General features: G+C 49.6%; 1 protein-coding gene across 1 annotated transcript in view; it reads right to left on the bottom strand.

Annotated features, from left to right (window-relative positions):
* ME1 (malic enzyme 1) overlaps positions 1-18,307 on the bottom strand; it is a 1,446,246-nt gene that overhangs the window by 234,486 nt on the left and 1,193,453 nt on the right. The window lies entirely within an intron of this gene.

Consider the following 18,307-nt stretch of genomic DNA (forward strand, 5'->3'; position numbering starts at 1 on the left):
CTTAGTTTCTAGAGGCTGCCTGGCGAACAGGGAGTCTCGGAGCTCAGTGAGAATGTGTCTATCGCTAGACCTCCCCCACGAGCATCCTCGAGCACCCGCTCTCCAGTTCTCTGTCTCTTTCCCCCGCCCCCCTCTTCGACTTGATAATCTTGATTTGCAGCTGTCACAGGGCCAGTCAGCGGGATGTCAGGAGTTGACATCCCAGGGCCTCCCCAGAGGAGGCTGTCAAATGTCCACCTCTCACCTGCACACGCACGCATGTTCACCCGTTTAGCCTCATCTCTGTTCTCATCACTAGGCCTTCCTCCGCCTCTATCTCCTTCTCCACCTCTCACACACCAGGACTTACCTTCCATCCACTGCTATTTAGCTCTCTTTCCTTTCCTCTTTGTCTCCTTCCGCTCTGTCTCCTCACGCCAGTCATAATACCCCCCCACTCCTGCCTGTCTTCCCCGTTTTCACTCACTAAGTCTTCCTTTCCCTCTGTTCTGTCTCTCTCTCCTCCCCATCACACGCATATTGGGTGTTAATTTAACTCCATTCCAACCGACGTTCGCCGTCACTCACACACCAAGGCTTCCTTTCCAACCAGTGCTTTCAATGGGCGGGCGCTATCAGAACTAAGAACCCTCATTTCTTTCATTAGAGAGGGGTGGCACCTGCCCCTCTCAGCACTGCACCAATGTTTGTAATGGGAGAGTACTGACACTTAGCAACAGCAAACAGAGTACCAGCAATTCTATATCTCAATTTCAAGCACAGCTTCCAGCCACTTGGCCACCTCCTCTCTCTTCTCACCAGTCACTCATCAGGCCTTCCTCTGTCTCCCTCTCCTACCCTGGCACCCACATATTTGGTTTTGTTCACACTCTTGCCTCTGTCTTCCTTACCCCCACTCACAAACCCAGCCTTCTCTACTCTGTCTTCCACTCTCTTCCATATCAGGCCCGTGCTCACCAGGTGCTCATCTGTTTCCCTTTCTTCTGCTATTTCCAGTCTGTCACCCTCTCTTCACAGGTCTTCTTTTCCATTCCGTTGTGCCTCCTCTTTCCTGCCCATGGCACATTATCTCTCCTTTACCTCCAACTTGCCTCACTCTGTCCTCCTCAACTCCCACACCAGGCCTTCTTCCCCCTCCTCTGTCACTCACTTCATGGCTAATGTTCCCTTACATCTGTCTCTAACCTCCTCTGTCCTACACACATAATGCAATTATAATTGCATTTATATAGTGCTTACGAGCCCTGATGAGGCACCGAAGCGCTCATCTGATCTAGTATTCCTTCCTACTCTTTCTTTTCCTGTCTTCATCGGTCGTCACTCACACATCAGGTCTTCCTTTCCCTCCGACCTCCTTTCACACTTCCATATCTAGCACAGCGAGTTCAATTATTCCCATGTGGTGCGGGTGACTTTAAGCCGGTCTTGGCATTTCAAAATACAGCAGTGAGAATGCTGGAACTGGTAGCCCATCTATCTTATGCGACAAGTAAAACTACAAGTCCCAGCATGTTTAGGCATAGCCAATAGGTCTCGCTTTTGGGACCTTATAAGTATTTAGTTATGCAGCACAATATCCTTGGTGCAACAACATCAACTGTTGCATGGCTAAACACTTATAAGGCCCCAAAAGCGATACCTGTTGGCTATGCCAATGCTTGTTTGGTTATGTCAAAGCTGTCCATAGAAGGACTGACTTGTCCTCCCTGTCATACCGTATTAAGTCATGATATTTGGAGTACTTGGCTTTAAAAATGTGAAATGATGACAAATTGTTTACTTTGCTGCTTGAAAGGTAAGGAACCAATAAACCAAACACGAGTCAGTTAATTTTGTGAGGGGGATTATTGGGTTACCTTAGTGCTCTACTAACTACACCTGCACGCATCATTGCACGGGAAGGGTGACTTGGAAGACCTCCAATGCCCAATGGTCCAAATGAAAGTAAACATTTTAGCCACACAAGCAAGACGCTCACACATTTTACACGATATCACTGCCGCACCCCTCTGAAGAGCACTTGGGAGGGTGAAACACATGACAGGAGTTGGGTTTACACTATTTCAGATGGGAATTGATTGTACTTTACTTATCCAAAAGTTGTAATATTTTGCCTGAATTTCTAAATATGTCTTTGTGGGGCATTTTATTGATTTAACCCTGAATGGTTCAGTCGAAATATGAAAGAGTTCGACAAAATATAGACAGTTTGCTAACATATTGGAGTGCCCTTTGTGGATCAATGCATTTAACACTAAACCTAATGCACATAAAATTGTCACTGCCTGTCTTTCTGTTTTTGCGTAGTTTTCGTGTGTCTACTTCAGACATGCTTAAATATAACCTCCTAATGGAGTGGCAGCAGACCAAATTTAATGCTGTATTTTTTTTTTTAAATGACCAGTAGAACTTGTGTATGATGCTTTGAGCTACAGTGGTTTACCTTACGGAAATAAGTACGCTGCTGAAAGACATTACCAAGTAAATCAAGGAAATAGCAGAGACCCTGTGGCGCTGCGTGGAGAAAGTTTATTCTTCGCTCGGATATGTCAAAGTGAATAGGATCTTCCTTTCAGATCTCTGTTACAGTACTTTACATTATATGTTCTTGATGAGCAGTCTTGCCTTTACAATTGTGTCTTTCTTGTGGGTCATATGATTGCGGCCCGAACAGCCAAGGCATGTGATAATCTCTGTCTCAGCAAAGCTACTAACATCTTAACTCACAGTAAAGTGGATCATGAAGTTCGAGGATGTAAGAGTTCATTGTCAGAATAGAAAGTCAGATGTGTCTGAACGCTAGATAACTGTGAACATGTGTGCTTATGTTTTTCAGGGCTACAACCCCTGGAAGGCATAGCTTCTGTTTTCTTTTCCTTTTTTGAATAAGGGCCGCACTGACAGAATATCAGTTCGTCAAAAGAACGGGTACAAGCATGGAAAAAGCAGCAGCCAAGAAAAGCGAGGAGTGGTGTGAACTGAGCGGATTAAAGGAAAGTAGCTGTGAGGTGGGTGTGACTTTCAATCTCTGTAAAGCAAAATAAAGAAATGAAGAGGTTTGTGCAGATGCCTGGAAATCTCCTCTGCTTGTCTGATTTTGTCCTAATTTAAATACCGAGGACTTCATTTCAACGGGCATTAAATTCTGATCCATGTCTTGGACTTATGAGTTGTGCAGTTATCACTGTGTTCTCCACAATTTCCCGCTGATGACTTTCGGCAGGCTCATATTTGCCACGAAAACATTCATACATACATATGGTGCAGAAACAGCAACATTCTGCATGGAATTCCTCATTTTCATGAGAGAAACTTGGAAGTGGAAATACTGCATGAAAAGACTATTCACAACAAAATGACGCAGAAGGGTGCCACAAGCCATTTTGCTGGCTCAGCGACATAATTTTAGAAGCACCGGGATGTGCCATATTTACAACAATGCAACCGAACTGTGTGCTTTCCCCTGTGGTGGCGCATAATTGGCTGTCATACACCAGCACAGGCAACCTTGCTCTATCGTACATGGGTGCCTGTGTTGGGGGATAATTGTTGTGCAGCAAGGGAAACGTTCCTGCACAAAAACAATCAATGGAGGTGATTTCCTATTTCATAGTGTGCTGCAGAATGCAGCACATCTTGAAAGAGGAAAGAACGAGTAGAAATAAAGGTGTTTCTCCTTGTTGTGCCACTCCTACACCTCCCCAGGGGAGGCATAGGAAAATTACGCATTCCCAGGTTTACAAAACCTTGTAAAGCAGGGAATGCAGGAGACTTCATGAACGTTGCATGGTAACACCCACAGCAACACCCATGGAAGGCCTCGTTCCCGCAGATTTATGCATGAAAGGGCTTTGCAGGCCTAGTAAATATGGGCCACCACAGTGACCCGCCAGTTTGTCAGAAAAAGTGACTCACCGGCGGCACAAAGGCCTTGTCAATGAGTCCTGAAGTATATACCATACAGTGAAGCATCAGTGTTCACCAGCAGCGGTAAATATCTTATGCCCATCTGACCCACATGTAGTCGGGCCCTAGGCTCTGACGTCAAGAAAGTCAAGAAGTGCATAGAATCATGCGAAATGTGATCTATTCACATAATCAAGTGCTTAACACTAATCTGCTATTTAGAGAAAGATAGCATTACTCATTACAAATGTGGTAATACAAGATCTTAATTTATTTGTAAAATATTAAGTACCGGTGCCCAAAGATTTTCACGAAGCCTGCAAGTGTATCACAATACTATTGGCAAACAAATTCCTTTATTTTATTATGAGTCATTCTCTTGGGGGTTCCTTATATGAGACAAGCATATTCTACCATAATTTTCCGAGCCAAGAGGAACCTATCATCAGTTTACATTTGAGGGATATGCTGTGTTTTCCATATGAACGTCTTTTTTCGATTTTAAGTGAGTCACATCGATGAATGATGGTTCTCCATGATCATCTTTTGTGTTTAGATGAAGCTTGACATTCTGTATTTTAAAATACACTTTGTTCCATACCCAGTCTTGACGAAGACCCTATTAGATGTAATGGAATTACCCGTTCTTTAAGAGGGTCGAAACATTGATGATTCTAGATGTCGCCTGCATTGACAGATGCGAGATAGAAAGTTAACTTTTCCATGGGGCTCTTGGGAGGTGGGTGCCCTGGGCGATTCCTCACTTTGTCATCTGTATTGTAATTTCTCCTTGTTGGGCATTCATGGACTTCTGCCTATTAGCCCATTTAAGAGAGAGCATAACATAGTGACATAACTGCCAGGCTTGCTAAAAGAATCTGAACCATGGGATTTTATGAATATGCACAGTCACTTTTTATTAAACTGCACAAGCACTTTTCCCACCTAACACCTATGCAGCACCCTATCTACTAAATTATTAATTGTGATGCCGTTATGACTAATATATGACATTGACTCATCAACTGCTTTGCTTGGGCCACATGTTTTGCTGCTTCATCTCCATGGAAATGCTTTAGGTATTACAGTTTTGATCGCATCAAGATGACGTCAGGTGTGCCACACTTTTATAATAAATTTAGAATGTTAGCAATCTAGTTGCTCATTAGACTACTGTTGGGAGGCAGTGGTCAGTTACAGATTCGGATAACTGAGGGCAGGAAGGAGGGTGCAGAGGCAACAAGTTGACCACCCAGGTTTTTTTTTCATAATCTCCCTCTTTGCAAGTTCACATGTTGGCAAGTTGGTCCATTGGAACACAGATGGCATGAGGAATGAGATAGGCACATGGACTTGGATAACATAGGGGTGTAGGGAGATGGGCAGGGGCACCAGACTGATCTTACAAGGCAGGCGCCAGGGGTTGCAGCAGCACAATATACCACACAGGGCAAGTTGGACAGCAGTGGAGCCCAACGGACCATGTAAAGCAACAGGGAGGGGACAGGACCATGCATATGGACAACAGAGAGCAGAGGTGAAAGACGCCAGGGCAGCAAGCTGACCATACCAGACAGACAGGAGAGACAGTTGCAGGACAACAGACCATGAATGGCAGGAGAGAGAGGCAGGGGCATGACAACGGACCAGATATGGCGGGAGGGAGGGGATATCAGTTGGCACAGGGAAAACGGATGGCAGGGGGCAGGGCAGGAGTAGCAAGCTGATAATGAAAGGCAGACGGGATGGACAATGGAAGCATAACACACTATGGAGGGCAACAGTGATACTATAATGGCATACACAAAGAAACCAGAAGGAAGGTGGGTGGGGGTCAGGGCAGCAAGCTAATCACACAGGTCAGGTGGGAGGGGCTGTAGCAGCACAGAAGACCATCATTGACAAGCATGAGTGATAGTGGCAGCAAAACGGTGATGGTGGGCAAGAAGGTAGGAGCAGGGGCATGTACAAACGACCCTGGAGGACCGAAGGGTGGGGTAGGGGCTGGACACAGACAAGTGAGGGCAGGGGATTGGGCTTCACAACAGACCATGCAGGCAAGGCAGGATTAGTAGTTGCAATGCAACAGAGCATGGAGGGCAGAAAGGAGTGGCAGCAAAATGGACCATGGAGAACATGAGGGAGGAGATAGGGGCATGGAACCCAGACATGCAGGGCGGAGGTGGCAGGAACAGGCAGCAGCCATCTGCCTATACTAGGCTAGGGGAGGGACAGTGGCAGCTCAACAGAACACTCCGAGTAGATAGGAGGGGCAGTGGCAGGTCCATGGAACATGACACGCAAAATGGGAGGAGCAGGGGCATGCACACAGACATCAGAGGGCAGGGGGTAAGGATAAATAAGGGAAGTGGCAGCACATCCGCCCATGCAGAGCAGGAGGGAGGGAAGGACTTAGAAACAGAGGTAGGGAGGAAGTGAATGGGGCAGCAAGCTAACTGTTCAGGGCAGCTGCGAAGGGCAGTGGCAGAACAACAGCCACACAGGGCTATAATGAGGGAGCACAGGCATGGACTTGGACAATGAATGGCTAGGAGGAGGAGGAGGAGGGAAGGAGCAGCAAACTTGGGTGGGGGCTGCACAGTGGCAGGCTAAGCCCTGCATTCAAACCTCTGTCCATTGCAATGGGCATCTTACTTAACGTTAAAACAAAAAGCTAGAAATTCACTGAAAAAATTAAAGGTTACAGGGATGGTATAGTTACAAAATATTCTTTTTAAACTTTCCAATTCACTGGAAAAATCAATGGTTACAGGGATGTTATAGCTAGGCTCAGTTTTCACTTACACAAAAACCAGTGAAATTCAGCAGTTAGAGTTAACTGAGCTAACTATAACTTACACCCCGCAGCAAACTTGGGTGGGGGCAGCACAGTGGCAGGCTAAGGCCAACGTTGAATGCCCCGACCATTGCAATGGGCATCTTACTTAACATTAAAAAAAATTAAATTCACTGAAAAAAACAAAGCTTACATAGATGCTATAGTTACAAAATAGAATTTAAAAAACAATTCAAATTCAGTGAAAAAACCAAAGGTTACAGGGATGTTATAGCTAGGCTCAGTTTTTACTCGTACACAACCACTGAAATTCAGCAGTTATAGTTATCTGTGTTAACTATAACTTACACCCTGCAATGCACTGCTTATGACCTCACTGGTTAGTGACATCACTCGTGAAATCAGTGATGACATCTCAAATGGTAACACTCATGACATCACTGATTACATCATCCAGTGATTGTGAGTGCTTTCTAGAAGTTTAAGAGTGTTAAACATATATCGTAAGATACTGCAAAAGTTAAATTACTATACTTTGCATCCTACTAACGAGGGATACTATTTCTAACATATATTATGCAAGTTGCTGTCTGACTGTGTGTATCTGTGTGAGAGTGGATGTCTGGGTGGCTGTATAGGTGTGTGAGAGCCTGTATGGGTGAATAAGTGGGTGTATGAGTACATGTATAGGTGAATATGTGGGTGTGTGAGTAATTGTATGGGTGTGGAAGTGGCTGTGTGATTGGCTGTATTGGTGAGTGAGTGGCTGAGTGAGTGACTGTCTGGGTGAGGGATTGGCTGTGTTAGTGGCTTTATGGGTGAGTGAGTGACTCTATGGAGGAATGACTGGGTATGTAAGTGTCTGTACTGGTGAGTGAGTGGCTGTATGGGTCTGTGAGTAGATTTGGGAGTGGCTGTATCAGTGACTAAGTGGCTGTGTGAGTGGTTGTATGGGGGAGTGACTGTGTGTGTACGTGACTTTATGGGTGACTGAGTGGCTGTTTGAGTGTTTGGTTAACTGGTTGTGTGAGTGGCTGTATTGGAGAGTGAGTGTATGTGTGTAGTTGTATGGGTGAGGGAGTACATGTGTGAGTGCTTGTATGGGTATGCGAGTGGGTGTTTGAGTGGTTATATGTAATAAAGAAGATTATCTGATATATAAATGACAGGTATCTAGAAAAGAAAAATGATGCAGTGCTGCACAAACATTGACCAAGCCAATAGGTCTGGCTATTTTATAGCTAAAAGAGTGTCTTCGTTGATTGCCAAGTTTATCTGTGGTTGCATGGTTGGCATAGTGTGTACATGTAATAATGAATTGGTAGTTAGGTGGATGACAGTGCATGGATGGATGACTAAGGTCACACCAATGGGTACATTTGAGTGGGTAAATAACTGAAGGTATGGATGAAAAGATTGCTGGTTAAATCAGTGAGCACTTGAATGGGTGAACAAGTGTATGGATGGATGTAGATGTACATACATTAAACTAATTTTAAAGGTGGGAGGTTTAGAAAGCAGTAGTGATAATGATAAAATATCCAAAATGTGGACTCATAAGCAGGGGTAACACTTACATCAAGGCTGATTACCACTATGGCAGGAATACCCATAATATTCGAAGAATTACCACCAATATGGCACAGTCAAATTCAAGAACTACAGTCTTGACAGAGAAGCCAGAAATAATGTGACAGCATAAGTCAGAGATATGTCATCGTCATTAATTTCCAATAGTCTGGATTTTTGACAGTAGGGAAGTACTAGGCAAAGTGATTTCAAGCAGGAATGGCAACCAGTAACAGTCTAGTCCAAATGAGCAAATAAACAGAGGTTGGTACAATAACAACCAGCAATGCCTGAGAAAGCAGTGTAGGGACGGTGCAAGTAATATATATTTAAAGTACTCATAGTAATGTTTAAAAGAAAAATGAAGAGAGCAGATGGCCAAATCCCTAAATGTAATTTGCATCATTGTAATAATCAATTAGTTGATCAACCTGGGAAGAGTAGCTCGCTCACTTTTTTTTGTTTAAATATCCTTTATTGAGGCACAGGAGGAGTAAAAACATGAATATTACAACATGTATGGTACTACATCTCAGAGATGTCTGTCATGTTCTCGGGGCATTTCACATAATGCATTAGGTCTTCGCTTCATACATCATGGCAACGTTTCATCACAAATGTTCCAACCGTGTTAGCGCAACAGAGGATGTAACTGTTCAAACAAAACAATGAGGAAGAGAGGGAAAGAGAAAAGGACAAAGGGTATGTAGGGGGGAGGGGGAAGGGGGAGTATGGTCATCTAAGTCAATAGTGTGACGTGTTTGTCGAGTCTAGGACGTATCGATGCGGGGGGGGGGTGTGTGCATGTCATTGAATGTAAACCATCGGAGTGAGTATATCTTTGGGGAGGACAATGGGTTAGGTGTGGTACGTATTCGGCATGAGGGGGTTGCTGTGTGGAGTATCATCATGTCTGTCTGCATGGAGTATTAGCGAGGGGTGGGGGGTGAGTCGTTGGCACCGACTGGCTGGGTAACTACTGCTGGGTTCTGTGCTAGGTGGTATTCCCTGTGGAAGGAGCTGAGCATTACATCCCATAGTGCCGCAATCGGGAACTGCCTTAGACCTGCTGTTTCCTCATTATGGAGGGTGGTGCTTTCCGCTCTCGCCCAGTTACCTAGGGATGTATGCCAGTGGTCCGTTAGGGGCGGGGTAGCTCGCTTCCAGTGCTTCGTGATCAATCGTTTTGCCGTGAGGAGGCCAAGGGCCCAGAAACGAGAGGGAACTTTATTTAATTTGGTTCTTTTATATAGGCCCAGTATGCATGCTTCCCATGTGTGCGGTATCACCATGTCTGTGCATTTGTCTAGTATCTCCAGCACTGTCCTCCAGTACGCCTGAAGCTGTGGGCACTGCCACAGCACGTGTAGCAAGTCCGCTCCCTCCAACGTACATCTCGGGCAGTTAGCCGCGGCACCCGGGAAGTATTGGTTAATTTTACTGGGTGTGAGGTACGCTCTATGCAATATATAGAACTGGATTAGTTTGAAGCGTGCGTTACGTGGTACGCGTCTGGGGCCCAACAGTATCATTTTCCACTCCTTATCTGTCCAGTCCCTCCCCTTGTCTGCCGCCCATTTGTCACGTAGTGGTTGTAACGTGTGTTGCGTGTGTGACAGCAGTGCTTGATGTAGCCAGTGCACCACATGTGTACCGTTTCCCATGACATGTAGGCTCTGTATCAATTGATGCGTTGGTAGTTCCTCAGTGATGTTACCCCACCGCTGTGTGAATGTTGAAAGCAGGGAGGCGTGTTGCAGAAACTGCCCCGGTGGGAGACCCGTGTCAGTGGCCAGCGTCGCAAAAGGTATCAGGGTACCATCGGCGTATAAGTCCGCCATGGTGTCCACTCCAGTGCGTGTCCAGTGTTCCAATGTTGTTTCAGTGACTATAGAGGTGGACTTGGGTGTGCCTAGGAGTGGGAGTGCTGGGGCGTACGGTTTGGTCAGTCTCGTGAGTCGCAGGCTTCTGTTATAACACCTCACCGCCACACCTACGTGCAGTTGAGCCGTTCTCCTCGGGTGTGTCAGGGGGTGGAATAGGGTATGTTCCTGTGTGATGGTCAGCACATCTGTACTCGTGGAAGTGTCCTCCAGGCGGTTTCCCGCGAGCCAGGCATAACCCACTGTAGCTGGGCTGCCAGATAGTAAAGTTCAAGGTTCGGCACTGCAAGGCCACCCTCATCAATTGGCGCATGTAGTTTTTGCAGGGCCACTCTGGGTCGTCCAGTGTTCCATATCAAGTCTCTAGTCATGGATGCGAGTTCCTTGAAGGTGTGTGCCCGTACATATACCGGTATGTTGGCGAAGTAATATAGGAGTCTGGGGAGAACAATCATTTTCGTAAATGTCACCCTGCTCGGGACATTGAGCGGTAGGGATTTCCAGAAGGCAATTTGGGATCTCAAGGACGTTATGGCACGTGTCAGGTTGCCGTCCAGTATGTCCTGTGGTGCCCTGTAGATGTACACTCCTAGGTACTTGAACGTGGTGTGGTGCCACGGCAGACGCTCGCCATTAATCATAATTGCAGGGTCTGGGATGTCTGGGTTGAACGAGTACGCCCCTGACTTGGCCCAGTTTACCCTAAGGCCCGACACTGTCTCGAAGGTTTTGAAGATCTCCGAGAGGTCCGGTGGTATTTGAGCGAGGTCCCTGACATACAAAAGGAGGTCATCCGCATATAGCGAGACCGTGTGTACGCCATCCGCTAGCGGGATGCCCCAGTGCGCGCCCTTATTGTGCAATATGCCAGCAAGGGGTTCAATCGCCAGTGAAAAGAGTAGTGGGGATAGTGGGCAGCCTTGTCTGGTGCCGCGTTGTACCCTAATGGCGTCAGATAGCAGCTTGCCTGTGCGGACTCGTACTACAGGGTGTCTGTATAGCAATCCCACTAGTTCAATATAGTCGTCCCCAAGCTCAAATTTACGCAACACGGCCAGCAGGTAGGGCCATTCGACCGAATCGAATGCTTTCTCTAGGTCAAGGACTAGGCAGCCCGACCTGGGCCAATTCTGTACTGCGTACGTCTGCACTCGGAACAGCCTCCGTATGTTGTGAGAGGTGCATCTGGTTGGCACAAAGCCGTTCTGGTCCTTGTGTACCAAGTCCGGCACCAGTCCCGTCAGTCGCCGGGCGAGTGTCGAAGCCAGTATTTTATAATCTGTGTTTAGCAGCGCTAGGGGACTATACAAGCCGAGGAGCGCGCCATCTCTACCGGGCTTGAGAAGGGACACCAGAGTTGCTTCATTCATAGACTGGGGTAAGGTCATGTTCTCTAGTGCCGCCGCATACACCCTGAGGAGCTCTGGGATCAGGATGTCGGAGCATGCCTTGCAATATTCCACTGGTAACCCATCAGGGCCCGGGGCCTTGCCATTCGAGAGGGCAAAGATGGCCTCACGGAGCTCCTCCGCTATCAACGGCGACCCTAGGTCGTCTTGTTGGTCACCTGTCAGGGCGGGCAGTGTGACATCTTCCAGATACGCAGTTATGGTGGGTCGTGTGGTCTGAAGTCGGGACTTATATAGCGCAGCGTAGTGTGTCACAAAGGCCTTGTGTATTTGTACTTGCGTGTACACCGTCTGGCCAGCCGTTGTTTGAACCGCTGTCACCGGCGCTTCGTGGTTTTCGCGTTGTATCAGCCATACCAGCAGCTTGCCAGGTTTGTCCCCCATGTGATGTGTGCGGGCCGAGTGGGCTTTGTAATTGATGTTTTTCAACCTGTCAATCAGTTTGTCATGTTCAGCTCGTGCCTGTTGTAAGTCAGTGTTTGTGCCTGTGGTTGCTGCCTGTTCCATTCGCAGCAAGTCTGATTCTAGACATCGGAGATCTGCCTCTAATTGCCGCCGGGAGTGGGCCTGGGTGCCCAGGCATTGCCCCCTGAGTACCACTTTAAAGGCGTCTCACTCAATCTGCGGCGTCGACGCTGAGCCCGAGTTGTCTTCGAAATATTGCGCTGTCTGCGTGCATATGGAACTTCTAAATGTACCGTCCAGTAATAAGTCAGGTTGCAGCCGCCATGTGGGTATAGGTGGCCGAGGTTGTTCCCATGTCAGATCCAGTAGGTGTGGGTTGTGGTCTGAGTGCGTGCGGCCCATGTAACAGGTATTCCTGACATTAGGTAGGATCTCACTGGTCACCATGTATCGATCAAGGCGCACGTGAAGGGCGTGCGCTCCCGAGTAATACGAGTATACCCTGGAGTCTGGATTGTGAGTGCGCCACGCATCATGTAGATCCCATTGTGTGGACCATGCCTGCAATGCTTTCGTGGTATTCTGTGCCTGTGAGTTGGGCTGTGGAGGGTGAGAGCGGTCTAGCGCCAGATCCAGGGAGCGATTGTAGTCCCCGCCTAGTACCCAGGGGATTCCGTGCCAAGGGGCCAACGTGTGTGATAATTGGTTAAGGAAATCTGTCAACCCCGCATTGGGCGCATATACTGAGGCCAGTACTAGTGGGTTGCCATCTAACCCCCGTTCAGATCGGAGGCCACCGAAGTCATCTGCGGCGTTCCTCAAGGCTCCTCGCTCAGCCCAACACTCTTCAACGTCTACATGAGCCCCCTCGCGGCCATCGCACGCCAGCACAACCTGAACATCATCATCTACTACGCCGACGACACCCAGCTGATCCTCTCCCTCACTAACGACCCCGCCACCGCCAGAGCCAACCTGCACGAAGGGATGACAGACGTAGCCAAATGGATGTCGAACAGCCGCCTGAAACTGAACTCGGACAAGACGGAAGTCCTCATCCTGGGATCCTCACCCTCCGCCTGGGACGACTCCTGGTGGCCCCCCGCCCTGGGCAGCGCACCCAAACCAACTGACCATGCACGCAACCTGGGCTTCATCCTGGACTCCTCCCTCTCCATGACCAGACAAGTCAACGCCGTCTCCTCGTCGTGCTTCAACATCCTGCGCATGCTACGCAAGATCTTCCGATGGATCCCCACCGAGACCAGGAAGACGGTCACCCAGGCCCTCGTCACCAGCCGTCTGGACTACGGCAACTCCCTCTACGCCGGAACCACCGCCAAACTCCAGAAAAGACTCCAGCGGATCCAGAACACCTCAGCACGACTCATCCTGGACATCCCCCGCCGCAGCCACATCTCCGGACACCTGAGAGACCTGCACTGGCTCCCGGTCAACAAGAGAATCACCTTTCGGCTCCTCACCCACGCACACAAAGCCCTACACAACCAAGGACCAGGATACCTCAACAGCCGCCTCAACTTCTACGCTCCCAAACGCCAGCTTCGATCGACCTACCACGCCCTCGCCGCCGTCCCCCGCATCCGAAGAGCCACCACAGGAGGAAGGTCCTTCTCCTACCTGGCCACCAAGACTTGGAACTCCCTTCCGACCCACCTCCGCCTGACCCAGGACCACCTCGCCTTCAGGAAGCAGCTCAAGACCTGGCTGTTCGAGCAGTAGCGGACCCCCTCCCCCCAGCGCCTTGAGACCCTCCGGGTGAGTAGTGCACTATATAAATGCTCTGATTGATTGATTGATTGACCGACCGTTAACTGCCACGTGCCTGCCCTCGGGGTCTATGTGTACATCTTGTGTGGTCCATGGAGTGCCCGGTCTGACCCATACAAGCGTCCCCCGAGCATACGATGAGAACCCTGTAGCATACAACTGTCCACGCCACCTGCGCCGTAGTGTGGGAAGTTCCGTGGCGCCGAGGTGTGTTTCTTGTAGGAGGGCAATTTGTATGTGATGTCGTTTGAGGTACGAGTAGATTTGGTAGCGTCGGGATGGTGTATGTATACCCCTCACATTCCATGTGCATATCTTAATGGCTGACATTACAACATTTCAGCAAAACCCCCACCCATCTCCCCCCCACCATCCCATACACCCCATGTCCATCGTCATGCAAACAGTTCCCGCAATAAAGTAGGCGTCTAAGGTGGCACACCAGTTCACTGTGACCATAGGGGGGGAAGGAAACATGGCTAACGGAACAGTGAGCCAATGAACATTATGAACTTTCAAAATACCAGAAGGTCGGATGCGAAACGTGCTCCCGTCCATACTCTCTAGGAGAGCAACAAAATCCAAATCTAAGGGGGTGTTTGTGCTATATACACTTGAGTCTTGGTTCTGTATCAATATAGGGATCGGAGAAGGCCTATTGCCTTCCCGGGAGGAATGTGGCTGTCTGAGCCGCTCTTGCAGACAGTAAACCCATTAAGCACATTAGCAAAACTCTATACTTTACGTGTCCCATTCGAACTGCCACCAGGTGAAGCAGAGCGGTCCCGTAGCAACTCTCCGATCGAGTGTGGGCCACCAACGCTGATTCTTGGACTCGTGTACAAGGAGGAGCTGCTCGGCTTGTGTGAGCCTTGTGTGCAGCATGCAGGATTGGGGGTGTAGTCCGCTGCCTCGGCCAGTCCTCGTTACGGCTGCGTCGATCCTGGATTGTTGTGGTGGTCAGTTATGAATGTACCTGCAAATTGTTGTACTCGTCGTGCGGTCAACTGATGTAGTCCGCCGTTTGGGGAGTGACATCTGGCTGTTCCTCCGATGTTGGGGAGTCCGGCACACCGTAGGTGGCTTCATCGTCGCTCTGGAGTTCCTGAGCACTTCCGCCCGCCGTCTCGCTCCACGCAGGGGATCCACTCAGTTCCATCACCAGTCGTAGGGCGTCCTGCTTCTCCTGTCGCGTGGCATCCGCTGGGGGTGGAGTTCTTGTCGTTGATTGTGCTCCCACCTGGGATCTCTGGCGGGGCCGACGCCTTCTTCTGTTACCTCCGAATTGTCGCCGGGGTGCAGGACCCGCAGTTGTGTTGGGTTCCGTATCCACTCCGCTGTCCAGCCAGGCTTCCACTTTCGTGGGGTCTGTGAAGAAATGAGTCCGTTCTCCAGCTACAACCCTTAACTTCGCGGGGAACAGCAGTGAATATTGGAGGCCCATCTGCCTCAGTCGTTTTTTCACTGCCAGAAAGTCATGTCTTTGCCTCTGGACTTGTATAGTGTAGTCTGGAAAGAACATTACCGACGTGTTCTCGATCCGGACTTCTGGGAGCTTGCGTGTTTCTCGCAGTATGGAGTCTCTGTCGCGGTAGTTCATTATGCGGAGTAGCATGGGTCTTGGGTTGGAGCCTGTTGCCAGAGGTTTAGTGGGGACCCTGTGGGCTCGCTCTATTACGAAGTGTGGGGAGAGCGTCCCATCCGGTAGAATGCCCTTCAGCCACTGTTCCATGTGCTCTTCTGGGGATCTCCCCTCCCATTTCTCCGGAACCCCGACCAAGCGTACGTTGTTCCTGCGGGTCCTACCTTCCGCGTCCTCAGGTCTGTCCTCCAAGAATTCCACCCTGTTCAATAAATCCTGTATGTGCTTATGTGACTGGTCGGATTGAGGCTGGAGCGTCTGCAGTGTACCTTCCAGGGCCGTGGTGCGTTCCGCTAGTTTTTTGTGATCTGCCCTCAGATGCGTGAGGTCAATGACCACACTGTCAATTTTAGTGGCCAAGGAGGTGCGGGTTAGGTGTATTGATTCCTCGAGCCTCTCCATCGCCGCAAGCATGGTGTCCAGTTTTGCCGCCGTTTGGTCTGGGTCAGCGTTCTTCCCTGTCTTGTCCATCTTGCCCTTCGGGTTTGCGTTGCCTGTGCCGGTCCGTGTCCTGGTCCCGTTCGACATCTGCACCGCCTCGCTGTTCCCGGTCTAGCTGCGTGTTTCACCCTCAGATGACCAATATGGGTGTGTGGTTGTCCGGCTGCGTGGCAGGTGTCTACTTCAGCACGCTTGTGGTTCCCAGGTGGGTGTGTGCCCGAGCCTTCGTCCACGTGTCTGTGGCCGTCGGTGTCCGGCGTCTAATAGGATGGTGAGCTTCGGCCGGTGTTTGGCGTAGGGTCAGCGCGTGCTTCACTGCGGTGGGCCAGGCTCGGTGGCGGTTCCCGCGAGCCGCACCGGCACTCACGTGGCGCAGGAGGTGCCGCGGGCGCCGTCGCGCTTTGGGCTGATGGCGACGGTGCGGTCTCGCCGTCTCCGGCCGGCACGTGGGCGCGGTGTGGTAGATGCGCAGTCGACTAGGCCGGTGTCGCCGCCCTGCTGTGTGTCATGGGTCGCCCGTGGTTGTTTAGCCCCGCCGTTGTCAACTTCCTAGCGAGGGGTAGGATGCCTGAATGGGGGTAGGCCCTCGGAGCCGGTGGGTCATCTGCGCTCCCCCCGCTTCCCAGATGTGTCCGTGAGATCGGCTCCACCCGGCCACTTACTGGTGCACCGTTAGTTCAGCGTCAGGGCAGGTAGCACTCAGCTGGTGGGTCCTCCGATCAGGGCAGGCCAGGCGCCGATGTCCGTCTCCGTCCCTCACCTCCGCGCCGTGTGGTTTCTGTACAAGTAGGCCTCGACTCCGGGCCTGCGCCACTCGCCAAAGCCGCGGCCTTTCCTGGATGTCTCCCGAGATTGGGAGCGATGATCGCGGCCACCGCCTCGCGGGATCGCCGGTGCAGTTCGGGTGTGCCGATTGCTCCCAAAGTCGGCCGGGTGATAGGCAATGGTGTCCGGCGGCAGCGCCAGTGGTTCTCCACCGTCTGCAGGCTGTGTTTTGTCGGATAAATGCGCCGGGAAGGGGAGCTCAGTACGGAGCTCTACCCGAAGGCGGCCATTCCCGTTGCGTGCTTAGCCACGCCCCTAGCTCGCTCACTCTATGCTGGTCTTGAATCATTGGGGCTGATTTGGGCTTATGGCTGAGCGTGTATTATTTTGCAACAGTGATGGAGTACTGTCTCTACCAAACTCTTGATCCGCATGACAGATTTAGAGTTGGGCACACTGCCAGGATTACGCTAAGTGAGTGATTTTTACTCAATCAGTGTAAACCTTCCTCTGAAGGCCGAGGCAGGGAGGGCTGTAAGTGGTAAGCCATTCGACCGCCTGCTCTACTTAGAGTGGGCAAGTCAGATGGTGTTTTTACTGTCCATCACCACACTGAGGGATAGCAAAAAAGAAAAATTACGCTCAGACCATGGTAGAAAACTCCCATAGCGTGGCGGTCATTAGTTTTTCCATTTTTTTAAAACAAATTCTTCGCTTCGGGAGTTTGTTTTGCAAAAACGTAAAATCTTTGGAAAAGTTTGACAGTAGGTTATCATGTTTGACAGAGCCAATCATCAAACCTTTCCTATATTGACAGGAACCACCATAACGGTGGTCCCTGACAATGTATAGAGATGCTTGCAGGACCAGCATACATTTCTAAATTTGGCAGGTGGAGTAAAGGGAGGGTGGTGGATGCTAAATCCTCCAGCACTCTGCCTGCCTTTATCCATCTGCCAAATCCCAAATCAGACCCATAGGGCCTCATTTATGAGGCCTTGCGTCAGTTTTGCGCTTGACGCATCTGCAGCGTTAAACATCCCTCCTGTTGCGCACTATTTACAAAGTAATGCATCTAAGCAGATGCGTCACTTTGTAAACCCCTGCGCTACATTATACCTGCGTCAGGTATAATGTATGCAAGGGGGGCGTTCACCCGCAAAAAGCCTCGTAGAAGTGACGCAGTGAAATCTATGAGATTTCACTGCGTCACTTCTAGGACGCCGAGCATCAAAATCTTGCGCCTGCCTCACAGCATGCGTAATACTGATGCAGGCCCTTTCACATGGGGCTTACCCCATGTGAAAGGACGCATTGCTGGAGTTGCGTCACTTTTGTGACACACTCCAGCAATGCGTCACTTTTGCGCATACAGATACGTCAGAAATACTGACGTATCTGTAACTCCTTGCGACATGATGCGTCATACATTAAATATGACACATCAGGTATGTCGCAAGGAGGGCGCACTGAGAAGTGACGCATCGCTGCTTTCACGCAGCGATGCGTCATTTCTCATAAATGAGGCCCATAGTCTCTTACTATTCAACATGTGTTGCCAGTTAAGCAACCAGAAGGAGAAGTCCCAGACCCCATTTGGTCTGTGTGTCAAGCAATGTATATAAAGATATAAGCAGAACCATGGAAAGGGAACCCTGTACACAGTGTGAACTGTAGGTTAAGCTTTGTTCACAATCAC

This window comes from Lissotriton helveticus, chromosome 6 (assembly GCF_964261635.1).
Source record: "Lissotriton helveticus chromosome 6, aLisHel1.1, whole genome shotgun sequence".
NCBI classification, from domain to species: domain Eukaryota; kingdom Metazoa; phylum Chordata; class Amphibia; order Caudata; family Salamandridae; genus Lissotriton; species Lissotriton helveticus.